Genomic DNA, 13,612 nt, shown 5'->3' on the forward strand with positions numbered 1-13,612 from the left:
AGGAGGAAGCAGAGACAGGACAGCTGACCCAGGGGAACAGAACAGGGGTGAGCAAGTGGCCCCGTGGTCCTTAGCTGCCGGCTGGGTTGAAACCATGACACATCTCCAGTGCAGACTTCCCTCCTGCCTCTCAAGGGGCTCCATGATGTTGGCTCCACGACACAGGCTCAAAATGCCAAAATTAATATTTATGGGGTAGAAGAAGGTGAATCCCATTGGTTGCAGATGCTGTCCCTACGTTAATATTTTTTTTCCTCCCCATAAAATCTAGTCTTTAGGTGCTGTTGCAGAATGACTCTAAGAGCAGGACCATAGAGTTCTGGAGGACTGTGCAAGCAAGGCAGGGGGTGGCCCCCACAGGTGGCCGGAGATCGGACCTGGGAGGAGAATGTGGAGGAAGCTGTGGGGGGGCTAACCAATACTGTTGTGCCAAGAAGGAGTGGCTGAATACCACTCCTATATATATGTGAACTGCGTCACAAATAAAGCAGAAGCTGCTTATCACCCATATTGGGTTAGCGTGTCTGCTTTTCCTCGCCGCTTACAAATGGCGCCCGAACAGGGACGCAGACTACAGGGCCCTGGTCGCTGGGGACCCGGATTACAGGGCTCCGACTAGCGGGGACCCGGGATACAGGGCCCCGACTAGCGGGGACCCAGATACAGGGCCCCGGTCGACGGGGACCCGGATACAGGGCCCCGGTCGACGGGGACCCAGATACAGGGCCCCGACTAGCGGGGACCCGGGATACAGGGCCCCGACTAGCGGGGACCCAGATACAGGGCCCCGGTCGACGGGGACCCGGATACAGGGCCCCGACTAGCGGGGACCCGGATACAGGGCCCCGGTTTAACGGGGACCCGGATACACGGCCCCGCTCGACGGGGACCCGGAACGGCGAGTGAGCGGCGCCGGCGGCAGTGGCCGGGAAGCGCGGGCAATGCTGCTGCGGTGGCGTGACGGACCCGGGTGCTCGGACTAACCGAAAGGAATCCGCCGCTGGGGCGAACCAGACACTGCTGCGTCGGGAGGCCGATCCGGAGACCGAGGTTACAGGACGACCCAGAAGAAGATGATCCGGAAAAGGCTGGCCATGAAAATGGACCGAGAGGTAGCCCTGGACTTATTACAGTGCTTTTTATAAGAGCGGGGAACTGAGCCCTGAACTTTTTACAGTGCTTTTTATAAAGCGGGGAATTGAGCCTGAGACTCTAAAGCAGCTAGCAGGTCTAGCGGCTAGGGAAGGCTAAGGGATTTTTTTTGCAGATCCTAATACAATATTTGAGGAGAGTGAGTGGCGAAAGTTTGGTGATGAACTATTTGACTCAGTGCTTAATGATTATAAAAAGGCAAAGAAACTCGGTAAACCACGGAGGGAAGTAATGAACTGTATAAAAAGATACAAGGCAGAAAAGAAAACTGCCGCGGTAGCAACGGAGAAACTAGGAACAGACGTCCCCGGTCGGTTGAAACCGGGGGAAGATTACAACTCGTTCCCCCCCCCAACTCGCGGGAGCACAGGGTTTCCCCCCACCCCCCACCCCCACCCCCTTCCTTTTCTCCCCTTCCATCAGAAGGTGCCGCGGAGGAGGTGCAACCCCCTGCTCCCCCACCACCCCAGTTCCGAAAGTAGGGACTTTGAAAAGGACAGAGAAAGTATATTAGAAGGTATACGTATGATAAATGCCGAGGAATCCGAAAGAAAGAGGGCGGTGCCTCGGCGCCGGATCGATTGCGGCGCCACTTTGAAGCACGCAGTAGAAAATAGGGATCATGCGCGAGCGGGAGATTTAAAGGAACCGCGAGCCTCTCCAACCCACTATGCCCTAGAGTGAAAAAATTTTTAACTCAGTCACGGAGGAGCCAGGTCTGCAGATGGCTACATACCGAACGAGATACATCTGATAAGAAAGACACAGCTGCGAGCACCGGAGACCCCGAGTTCGGCGCAGGATCAGCCCCCGAATCCCCTGAATCCGAGCCAGATTTATATCCTCTGCTTCCAGACCCTGACTCTTCGTCTCCCGGGTGGGTCTGCTCAGACTTACTGGCCCTGGAGACGCTCAGTTGTAACAATGGATAATCAAAGAGGTGAACATTACCGGGGAATTTTCTGCAATGGGCATCTTTGCATATCCTGTGTTTACTACACAGCAGGGGGCTAAAGAGTGGGAAGCTCTTGATCTCAAAATAGTTAAGGAGGCCTGACAAACAGTGACCACGTATGCGTTACAATCCTCTTATACTCAAGCTGTGTATGTTATGATTTTTTCTTGCAACTGACAGGGGGAGCCCATACAGTTTCTCTGTGATACTCATGTACTAGAAGTTGGTAAATATAAGTATGTCCAGGTTTCTATCAACCCTTGGAGACCTCTGTAGATACTGCTGGCCACTTCTTCCAGCACAGGCTGGCCACCTGTGTCGGAATGAGTGTGCATTTTGGTCAGTATAAAAGCCCAAGCCTCATACGATGTGGGGGAGGCAGAGCCTCTGCGGGGACGCCCGCTAAGGTTGAGCCTGCCACCTCGCACTGCAGTGATGCTTCTCGGAGCTGGTTTGCTGTTAGTCTCCACAGGGTCCTTGTGCCACGTTCTGTACGTGGGACTGTAGTGGGAGTAATGATGGCTTTTGCAGGGACTTAAAAAGAGGGGGGGAGGGAGAGAGAGTAATGATGCTGCACTTAACCTGTTTAACCCGTCTACTTCTCAAGAACTGAAGAACTGATAACCTGGGGGAGGGGGTATATTGGTGTCCTCCTGCCTACAGGTCCATGGTGACTGCCTGCAAAGTTTGTCAAGCCTTGCCATGAGCTGGACAGACGAATGGATAAACCTGATGCCTCAGCTACAGGAGCTGACCGTGATTACCCCAAGCAGAATGAGATAGAGGAAGAGAAAGAACAAATAACTGCAAAACATCACTTGGGGGCAACTGAAAAGTAACATCCTGAATATGTGTGCTTGTAAAATAGCTATTATTAGAGGTTGTGATTTTGTGTATAAAACCACCTGTATTTACTAGCTAGTTGCTAATAAGAAACTGCACCTTGTACTGTATAGATTTGTCACTTGTAAAAGAGATGTTAGAGTATGGAAATTTGCAGTAGCTGCTAGAAAATGCTAAGGCAAAAGCTAGAAAAATTTTAATACAATGGTAGTGTTATAAAGCAGGTGATGGAACAAATTTAAGAGGGGGGGAGAATTCCACTGGTAAGAAATTTCTTTGGCTAGTCCCTCACTGCCATCAGCATCTTCAACATGCTGCTGCACCCTGTAACAGTTACTCTGCTAATGTAAATGTGTGTGTGCCTTGCTGTAGTAGCAACTTGTTACTGGATGAAGCAGGTGAAACTGTGCATTGACAACAAGGTGCAAGGACTGAGGCTGACCAAATGCCTGCTACCACAATCAAGGGCAAGACTGGGTTGGCTTCTGTGTTTGCCACCAAGAAGAACCTTTAGCTCCGCTGTTGGCTGCAACCCAGCAGGCGTGGAGCGGTGGGGACACATGTCATGCCAGACCTTGATGTGAAGGATCAGAGAGCTATACAGCCTGTTATCAGAGAGCCATACAGCAGAAAAAAGGGGCAGGCCCAGGCAGCCTCTAGTTGGCGTATGTTGGAAATATAATCTAGCCCGGATCCCCTGCTCAAGTAGAGCCACCCAAACCATATATAAAACATAAAGGGGGAAGATGTGGAGACGGTGTTCTCACAGGAGAATGCATAAGTGGTACATAAACTTTGAATAGTCCTGAAAGATACAGCAAGGCCATGGGAGGCCCGAAGAAGCTTAAGCAAGCAAGGTAAGAGGCTGGAATTCACCAAGTTAATGAGAACTGTGGACTGTTGGCAAGCTTTCAAGGTTGAGTTCTCACAGCTGTGTTTAAGCAATTATATGTTAGTCACTAAGGGTCTTCAAAACATGTATCCAATCATAATATGCCAAATCACTGTAAGTGCTTCAGCTCAACTAAGCAGACTGGGTTGCTGAGTTGCTAAGCAGACAATTCTACATCGAAGGCAATTCCCGATTTGTTTTAATGTTGACTCTGTAAGACATGCAACACTGCAGAACCTTTTGTTGTTGGAACAGGGACATAGATGTGAAGAGTCTGATGGAATGTCTTGTATGAGTCTCTCTGATTATGTTAATTCGATGCACGCACAGCTGAGAACCCTGGCTCAGCTTACCCAGCAATAGTAAATGAGCAATATCCTAAGAATAACTAGATGGTTGTCTTCACGGGGCATTACAGGTTGAGTCAGACACTGCTGTTTAAAAGTATTGCACTTATGTATCATGATTAGGTTAATCATCGTAGCTATTAGACTTGTTTATAGTTGTGTGATAAAACAGGTGAACAGAATAACCCATAATGCCTTGCTTGCACAAAGAAAAAGGGGGGAATTGTTGCAGAATGACTCTAAGAGCAGGACCATAGAGTTCTGGAGGACTGTGCAAGCAAGGCAGGGGGTGGCCCCCACAGGTGGTCGGAGACCGGACCTGGGAGGACAATGTGGAGGAAGCTGTGGGGGGGCTAACCAATACTGTTGCGCCAAGAAGGAGTGGCTGAATACCACTCCTATATATGTGTGAACTGCGTCACAAATAAGGTAGAAGTTGCTTATCACCCATATTGGGTTGGCCTGTCTGATTCTCCTCGCCGCTTACAAGGTGCCACCAGTTCATTTCCCCAGTTAATTCTTGAATCCTCATGAAAAATAACGTAGTAAAGCTGGGATAACCCCAGGAGTGGAGGAGCAGGCTTGCCTGTGCTACACGTTCCCTGCATTGAGGGTCTGTTCTGCTGCAGGTCTGATGCTGCCAGACACAGGCAGGGGTAGGCAGGATCAAATGCAATCATTAGGCATGTTTCATAGGATTGACCAGGAAGAGTCATTCCTGCGTGAGAGGCCAGGCCGGGACCTTGTTGAGAGCCACAGAGTGGCTGGCACATGCCCTTTGTACCTGGGGGGACGTTACTGGGGTCCATTTGGGGGCGTTTCTCTCTCCAACCACAGCCAACACCAACCAATGCCACTCATCTTCACTGCTGGAACCCCACCAAGGTCGAGCTGGTCCAGTGCCGAAAAAACATCAGGGCTCAGAGCTGTTTAATGCAGAGGGGAGAAGGAGATGAACCCCAAGCAGTGGCTCTTACACAAGAAGTAATCAACTCTGCAGCGATGCCTTGCACTATTTTCTGTTTTGCTCTGTCCCAGAGCACTTAAATCAATCCAGTTTAGTCTCACTGCTTCTCAGGTTAAAAATCCCCCCTAAGACAAAATCTTCCAGCTTTCAGAGGGGGAAAATCTGGGAAATGACCCCTCCAGGATACATTCACACTGACCTAAATGAGGTTAAAGCCGCCTGCTGAAGCAAGAAAGTGCAGGCATATCACGCAGTGCACTGATTGATTACTATTAAGACCACACAGACATGGATATTTTCCTTCCCGCTTCTCCCAGATCACTTTGCCAGGATCCCAGTGGCACCCAACAGCCAGACCACGCACATAAAACCGACAAATGAGACTCTTCATCAGTATGGTGTGCTGGGTTCAGCAGTAGCAGTCATTTTCATCCTTCTTACTAGCTGGTGCAGTGCTGTGTTTTTGACTTTAGTCTGAGAATAATGCGGTAACACACCGGTGTTTTTAGCTGTTGCTAAGACACCTCATGCCATCAAGGCAGAGATGTAACATACAGATGGGCTCGTGATCAAGGGGTGAACTTAACAATGGACACTATTGCCAAGGTTATTCATGAGTGTGAAACGTGCTGCAGTTAAGCAAGCCAAGCGGTTAAAGCCTCTTTGGTATGGAGGACGATGGCTGAAGTACAAATATGGGGAGGCCTGGCAGATTGATTGTATCACACTCCCACCAACCCGCCAAGGCAAGCACCATGTGCTTACCGTGGTGGAAGCAACCACCGGATGGCTGGAGACACACGCCGTGCCCCACGCCACTGCCCGGAACACTATCCTGGGCCTTGAGAAACAGATTTTGTGGTGACACAGCACCCCACAGAGAATTGAGTCAGACAATGGGACTCATTTCTGGAATAACCTTATAGACGCTTGGGCCAAAGAGCATGGCATTGAGTGGGTATATCACATCCCCTACCATGCACCAGCCTCTGGGAAATCGAACGGTACGATGTTAAAAACTACACTGAGAGGAATGGGTGGTGGGACTTTCAAGCATTGGGATACACACTTACCAAAGGCCACCTGGTTGGTCAACACCAGAGGATCTGCCAACAGGGCTGGCCCAGCCCAGTCAGAACTTTCACATACTGTAGAAGGGGATAAAGTTCCTGTGGTGCACATGAAGAATTTGCTGGAGAAGACGGTCTGGGTTATTCCTGCTTCAGGTAAAGGCAGACCCACTCGTGGGACTGCTTTTGCTCAGGGACCCGGATATACTTGGTGGGTGATGGGGGAAGATGGGGAATTCCCGTGTGTACCTCAAGGAGATTCAGTCTGGGGGGAAAACAGCCAATGAACTCAATTATATGCTGTTGCCTGGTATATAACACTTTTATAGCCCATCAGCTGGATGCCCATCCCCACCACTCTGGGCTTTGAAAAGAAGAAATGTGCTGTCATGATCATCAGTGGAGAATAAAGTCATGGGAAAAGCCAGCAGCAGCAGCAGAACTCTCCTCACGTCACCATCAACTGACCCTGACTTCCCTCCGACCATCATCCCAACAAGGAATGAACTTTGACAAAACCAGGTGAGCTCAGGGGAAGCAGGGGGAGGAAGAAGGGAGAGGAAAGAGCGAGCGGCTGTGTGGTTCTGGGTTACAGGCTCAGCTTAAACCACGAAATACGGTTATTACAGTGAAGGATGATGGAACGGGCTAACACTCAAACCGGGATGGAGGAATGCCCTAAACCGAACCTAAGTAATTTCCTTAAAAATCATAAAGAAACAAACTGGGGAAGTTGAAGGGGGAGAGAGCAAGGCGGGGGGGAGGGGGGGGGGGGGGGGGGGAACCCCAAAGGTATGAAAATAGCTTGGGTGCTAAAGGGGATCCTGCTGAGCCACAAGACCCACCCATTCCTTCCTCTGAACATACTTTCTTGGTGTTTTACCGGCTACTGCGAGGTAACAGCTGTCTGGGGAAGCAATATTCACCCTTCATGTGGGAAAAATGGAACTCTATCAATAATCAAGGTAACTGCAGCCTGCAAAATGCACAGGGAAGAGGCAAGGCCAGTCATGCTGTGCTTGAAGCTTCCCTGAAGCTGTTTGTTCAGGTCAGCTCTTCCATCCGCTTTGTCTTTCCCTCAAACCCAGGTTTCAAGCCCCTTCCCCAGTTACCCCCAAAACCACCCCACGCCACCGTCTCCCACTCAAACCTTCCCCTTCCACTGTTCCACAGGTTCCCAAAACCTTTATTTCACACACAGCCCTTTCCACCCACTTCCACAGCCCCACACACTCTCCTCAGGGAGAGGCACCCTCCCCACACCGCAGCTCTGAACCTCTGCAGCCACCTACAGGGCTGGGAGCAGCATTTTCGTTACGGGAAACCCCTCTCATTTGGAGCTAATGTAGACCTGCAGGCTCCTGGAAATCTGGGAGCAGTGTTTCCCTCAGGAGCCCCCATCACCTCAACCCCTCTCTCGTCCGGGACAGCCTTTCCGTTGTTTCCACCTTCTTTCTGCACCTCAGCCCCGGGGCATCCCCTCAGACCACTCCAGGGGGCGGAAATACCATCTCAGATTCAACTTTTCCATTTTACATCTCGCTCAGGAGGCTTGTTGTCCTGAAGTTACCCTCAAGTTTTGCTGCGGCTGGAAATGAAACCACCTGTAAGTGGCCATAAAGCTGCCAGCGGCATGGACCAGCACCCTTCCGGCAACGAGACTACCCGTCCTTTGGAGAGGCAGCTCTCTCGACGCCCCAGAGCCCAAGGCTGGTATGAGCGTGGCTCTCTTACCAGGATCCCTGCCCAGCTGCAGAGGACTGGATGTGGCTGGGCTGGATATCACACTGGGACTCCCACCCTCAGCCACTGACACGTGCTCCCACTGTACCTGGCAAAGGAAGGTGGCTCTGGTAAGCTCCTCCAGGAGCTGAAACCACAGCCCTGAGCACAGTGAGCACGCAGCTTTTGCTCTTCATGTCACAGAATCATAGTATCCCAGACTGGTTTGGGTTACAAGCGACCTTAAAGCTCATCCAGTCCCAACCCCCTGCCACGGGCAGGGTCACCTTCCACTAGAGCAGGTTGCTCCAAGCCCTGACGAGCCTGGCCTTGAGCACTGCCAGCGATGGGGGAGCCACAGCTTCTCCAGAAGAAAGGACCTCAGCTCATGGCCAGGGGAAAGGCCACATCGCCCAAGGCCTGGCTCAGCCGGTAACTTGTACAGGTGCTGCTGGGGCCAGCCAAGTGCTCGGTTGGAGTCTCATGGCCCTCGCACCCCAGCCCATCCGCAGCGGGGCGGAAAGCCGCAAGTGGCTGGGGCTCCAGGCGAGGTTCAGTGCTCAAGGCGGTGGAGCTGGCCCCTCGCAGCAGTCTAAATGCACCAAACAGCTTGCCTGTGCTCCTGACTGTGAGGATGGAAGGCACGGACCCAGAGGTAGAGTACAAGCTGGATTGCTTATTACAAGGATTACACGACATTTATACGCTTCCAAGCAATTAGCCAAGCACCTCTGTGTCTGCCTTGCGGTTACGTTTACGACATCGGGCAAAAGGTGTACCTGATCTTTCTTATCAACATCCTCTTTCCAGTTCTGACATCCTTGTTCCTTCCCGCAACGCGGAGGTGGAGGCGGCACGCCCGTGCTCTGCAGCTTCTTGTCCCGCCGCCACCAGGCGCAGCCCCTCGCCGGAGGAAAGCCGCCGCCGCTGCCTCCGCCCGGTTCTCGCGGGAGCGCCATTTTCCTTCCCGTCGCTTCGCCTCGTGACGGACGGGATATGTAGCATTCAGATTTTGGGGCAGGTTTACATCACCTTGATTTTCTGCTGCTTTTTTAATGTTTCTCCACATGTCATGCGCTGCGTCTACCTGAGCCGGGCAGGGCCAGGCAAACACTGGTGATGGCTCTGGGATGGGCAGCGAGTGCTGCTGACAGCAGCCCCAGAGCACCCAGAGCAACAGGAGAAGCCTCGCTCGACCCTGCAGACCTCGCAGCGTGCGCAGCAGGACCCCAGGCACGAGCCAGGCTGGCCTCGCCACACGCGACGTCACAAGGGGGGGTCAGTGCACCCTGTGCCCTGGAACCGGCAGATCCCGCTGCAGCCGCCCTCCGCAGGGTCCTGCTGACCCCAAAGAGAAGGCCCCGGCCCCCAGGACTCTCCCAGCCCTGCAAGAGGCCGCACAGCGGCAGCACTAGCAGTGCTCCACTGACTCTGGAGCGAAGGAGATCAACAAATGCACACGTTCAAGAAGTTCCAAGGAAGGCCGTAGGGCATCTGGGCTGTACCAGTAACACGTGGGTGAGGTGAGACACTTCACTTGGACTGAGGATGGGAAATGTACAGTGTATACACCAGATGGACATGTCAGTGAAGCTGTACCTGTCAGTCTGAGGACCCTTTTTACCATCAGGTGACTACCACTGCTGGTAAAAAGTACTGGAAGTTGCTCATTTCCCTGCCTCCAGGTGTGAACTTCCACCTCATGGCTCTTCTAACTTGTTAAGACTTGGATGATATTGAATGCTTGCAAAGGATTTAATCCAGGGAGCCACTGGATTTGTTTAGATGAGACCACTGGGCTGAAGATAGTATTCATAGTATTACGTGAAAACTAATACATGCTTTTATATAATAGACTTCTATAATGCAACAGGATTTTAAAAGCTCTTTTAAAATGACTGCACTTGGCTGGAAAATCCTTGCGAAAAGAGGTAGATAATTTTAAAATCAATTTAAACAATAAGTAAAATGAAAAAAAAACAACAAAAACCCAACAAAAACCAACCAAGCCCAGCAAATACTCCCAAATAAATGCCTACTTCTCCTGTCCTTTCCCTTCTCTGTCCTGCTCCTTTTGATGCAGCCCAGGATATGGTTTGCTTTCTGGGCTGTGAGCGCACACTGAAGCCGACTCAGGTTCAGTTTCTCATTGACCAAATGCTCAAAAGGAACATGACCAGCAGGTCAAAGGAGGGGATCCTGCCCCTCTACTCTGCTCTCATGAGACCTCACTTGGAGTATTGTGTGCAGTTCCATTGTCCTCAACATAAAAAGGATATGGAACTGTTGGAACAAGTCCAGAGGAGGGCCACGAGGATGATCAGGGGACTGGAGCACCTCCCGTATGAAGACAGGCTGAGAAAGTTGGGGCTGTTCAGCCTGGAGAAGAGAAGGCTGCGTGGAGACCTCATAGCAGCCTTCCAGTATCTGAACGGGGGCTATAGGGATGCTGGGGATGGACTCTTCATTAGGGACGCAACAAAAACCAACCAAGCCCAGCAAATACTCCCAAGTAACTGCCTGCTTCTCCTGTCCTTTCCCTTCTGTGTCCTGGGAGATATTTACAGATCCTGTAACAATAAAAGGATTTAATCTGAATGCGAAGGGACACATGAATATTTAATAATTTGTATGTATTGCTTCTTACGGTACTACAAATATTTGGAGAGTACCGTCTTTCTCCAAATGTAAGATAGATGGTGGTAATGAACTATATGATCATTTCCAAGCCAGCATCATAGCTCGTGCAGGCTGCTGACAGATACAAGTCCACTGCCCTGTCTGTGCTGGCCCTCATGCGCGCTGCCAGGCAGGACAGCCTCCATCCAGCAGAAGTGCCCTCCAGCCTGAAGAGGTGCTCCAGTAAGGAAAGACAGCGGCTCTGCCGCAGCAGCCAGGCGAGCTTCTTCTTCCTGCCAAGCAAGAGAAACTGCTAGGCCCAGAGGCTTTAGCTCTACAGGCTAGAGCCTATGAGCTGGGTCAGACAGGGCCAGGGGGCAAAACGGGTGCCAGACAAGACCGTTACACTTCCTTGGAGGAAATAGAGCTGATGGAGGGGGAGCTGCCAGAAGGGAAAGGGGCAAACAACAAGTACCACAGTGGGAAGCTGGCCGCTAGAGAGGATGTTGGCCTGACAGCACCAGGGGGGCCAAGCTCCTCTTACTGCTCCTTCTCCATGCCCTGGTCCTGCCTCCAGCCCCCCCACCCCTTTTCAGTACAGCTCTCTCTTCCCAGCCAGCACCAATCCACTGCCACAACTCGTGCCAGCAGACACATCCCTGGCTGCAAGCTGCTTTGATACCCTAAGGTATGCTTTGTTCCAAGGGCCTCAGAGGGAGGGAGGGAGAGAGGAACTTTATCGTTCCCTGTTCTACCCTCACATTGCTCTGTGTGGCCTCAAGCCTCGTCAGGTCTGTGCCCATATGCCTGTGACCAGGTAGGAAATAACTCTTTCTCCCCCGGGTTCTTGGTCGTGTTTCTTACTGGGCCTTCTGTGGAAGGGAAGATGCTCTTCTGGCAACATAAGCGGCACACTGCAATTTTTCAACCTGCGACCTGACAAAGTCTTCAGCGCGGTTCCGGGGAAATGGCCTTCCAAGCAGGCTCAAAGCCTTTCTGATCATTTTCTTTGCCAGCTCTGTGCGTCCCACACCATAGCAGACCTGCACAGGAAAAGGGAAACATCGCAATGTGGACTAGATGCCCAAGAGACTGCAGGGATCTGCCAGTGGCCAGAGAAGCCAGAGCTCTCCTGTCCACTGCATCTGGGGAAGGCATCCAGCTCCATCACTCAGGAGATCCCTCCAGACCGCGCCTTTACCTCCCCTTTGAGGCTGAAGAAGGTGGCATCTTCAAAGCGGGATATCACATTCGCTTTACTCTTTAGAGAGTTCCTCAGGATATCTGCTTCGCTCAGCTTCCTGAGGGCCTTTGTGAAAGCACACGGAGAGCAGGTGAGATTAGTGCAGAGCCCATGGCTACCCTTGTCCTCCCCCATTGCCTCTGGCATCTGTCTTCAGAGGGTCTGTTTCTTCCCCTGGTGATACCTGCACAAACAGTCATGTTTTTGACTGTGTGCCTCAGAGCACAGGCACCACTGATCGTTCAGGCCTCCTCCCTGCTAATGCCCCTCATGCTAAGGGCACAGCACCCAATGCCTCTTCCCACACAAGAGGCAAACCAAAGGAAGAAGTGAGGCTCAGAGCTCAACATCTTCCTTCCAAGGACCCACAAAGTCGTGTCCTAGTGCAACGCAAACTTGTCCTTCCCAGAGCCAGGCAGGACACACTGCAAGCAGGGCGACTCACCATGTAGTAGTTGGAGACATGCAGGTAGGCAGCTGCAGTCTCCAGAAGATAGTAAAAGGCTCTGGCAGCATTGCCCAGTGTTGTGTAGTGGTGAACCAATGGCACAAGCACTGACTCCACGATGCCTTTGCAGTCACATGAGAGCGCATTGTTGTCCTCTCTGTCAGTCGCACTACCCAGAGGACAGTGCCCAGGGGAAGAAGAGAGCAAAGAATACAAGGGTATCATCTAGAGTGGTCTTCCTTCCCAGAGACAACATCAAAAGCCCTTTGTGCAAAGCAGAGCAGGAAGCCACAGACAGGTACTAGTCATACAAGTCCTTTGGGAGGAGGGAGTAAGGAAGAAGCTAGGCTTTCTGTCACCTCCCACAGGCAAACCACCTGAGCCCTTGTGGTGGCTTTTTCCCTGTAGATTTTGCAGTACTACTCTGCAGGAACTGGAAAGCGAGGGCTTCTTTGACACTGAGCCGTGGGCGTCCTTAAGCACTCACTCATCTCCACAGCCATCTCCTCTCAGCTCCCACCCCACGGAAAGCCTCTTCGCTAAGCTAGAGTCACAGCTGACAGCCAAAAGCCAGCATTTTCTTTGTCTCCTCTGCACACCCTGAACTCACTCGCTTCAAAAAGAATCAGAACCTTGTCTGCTCACCCAAAATCCTCTTCCACAAAAGCTTGCTGCTGCTGCTGCTCCTGCTCCTCCTGAGTATCTGTAATACCTTGAAAGAAAACCAGGGACACCTCCCACATGTATCCTGGGATAAGAGTTGCTCTCCCTCTCCCAGTAGGCCTGCAAGGATCCTTGCAAGGTGCTAACACACTGAGGAAAGTCTGCAGTGGGTGTCCACTCCTGCTGGGCTCGTTCCTAGCAGATCTACTCCCACTCGACCCCCAGCACCAATCCCTGGGCTCCCGGAGGGCCCAAATTACAGAGCATGGTGCACAGCATACCTGCAGAGATGTAAAACCTCTCCTTCTTCAGCTGTTTTCCAGCCAGCACCAAGGCCTTCCAGGTGTGTGGGTCATCCCCATCATCAAAGTCCTTACAGCTCCCTTTGTCCTGGGTGCTGCTGACAGCGAAGCGGTGGAAGACAATAAAGTCCCCTTGGCCGCAGCTCTGGCATTTGTGTGCATACCGCTCCAGGAAGGCAGCACACTTGGAGTGCAGGGTGACCCGCTGTTTCTGGACCCACAGCTCGTAGGCAGCCTCCCGCAGCAGCGGCTTATGGAACATCAGCACACCAAATGGACACCCCACACTCTGCTTGCTTGGGGGGGAGGTCTCCACACCTGCAAGGCAAAGGGCCTTTGTATGAGCCCAAGCTGTGGCCAGATGGGGAGCCAGTCATGCCTCGGTGCAG

This window comes from Pezoporus flaviventris, unplaced genomic scaffold, assembly GCF_033815535.1.
Source record: "Pezoporus flaviventris isolate CSIRO_AGI_PZ_B2104156 unplaced genomic scaffold, CSIRO_AGI_Pfla_v1 ptg000002l, whole genome shotgun sequence".
Taxonomy (NCBI): domain Eukaryota; kingdom Metazoa; phylum Chordata; class Aves; order Psittaciformes; family Psittacidae; genus Pezoporus; species Pezoporus flaviventris.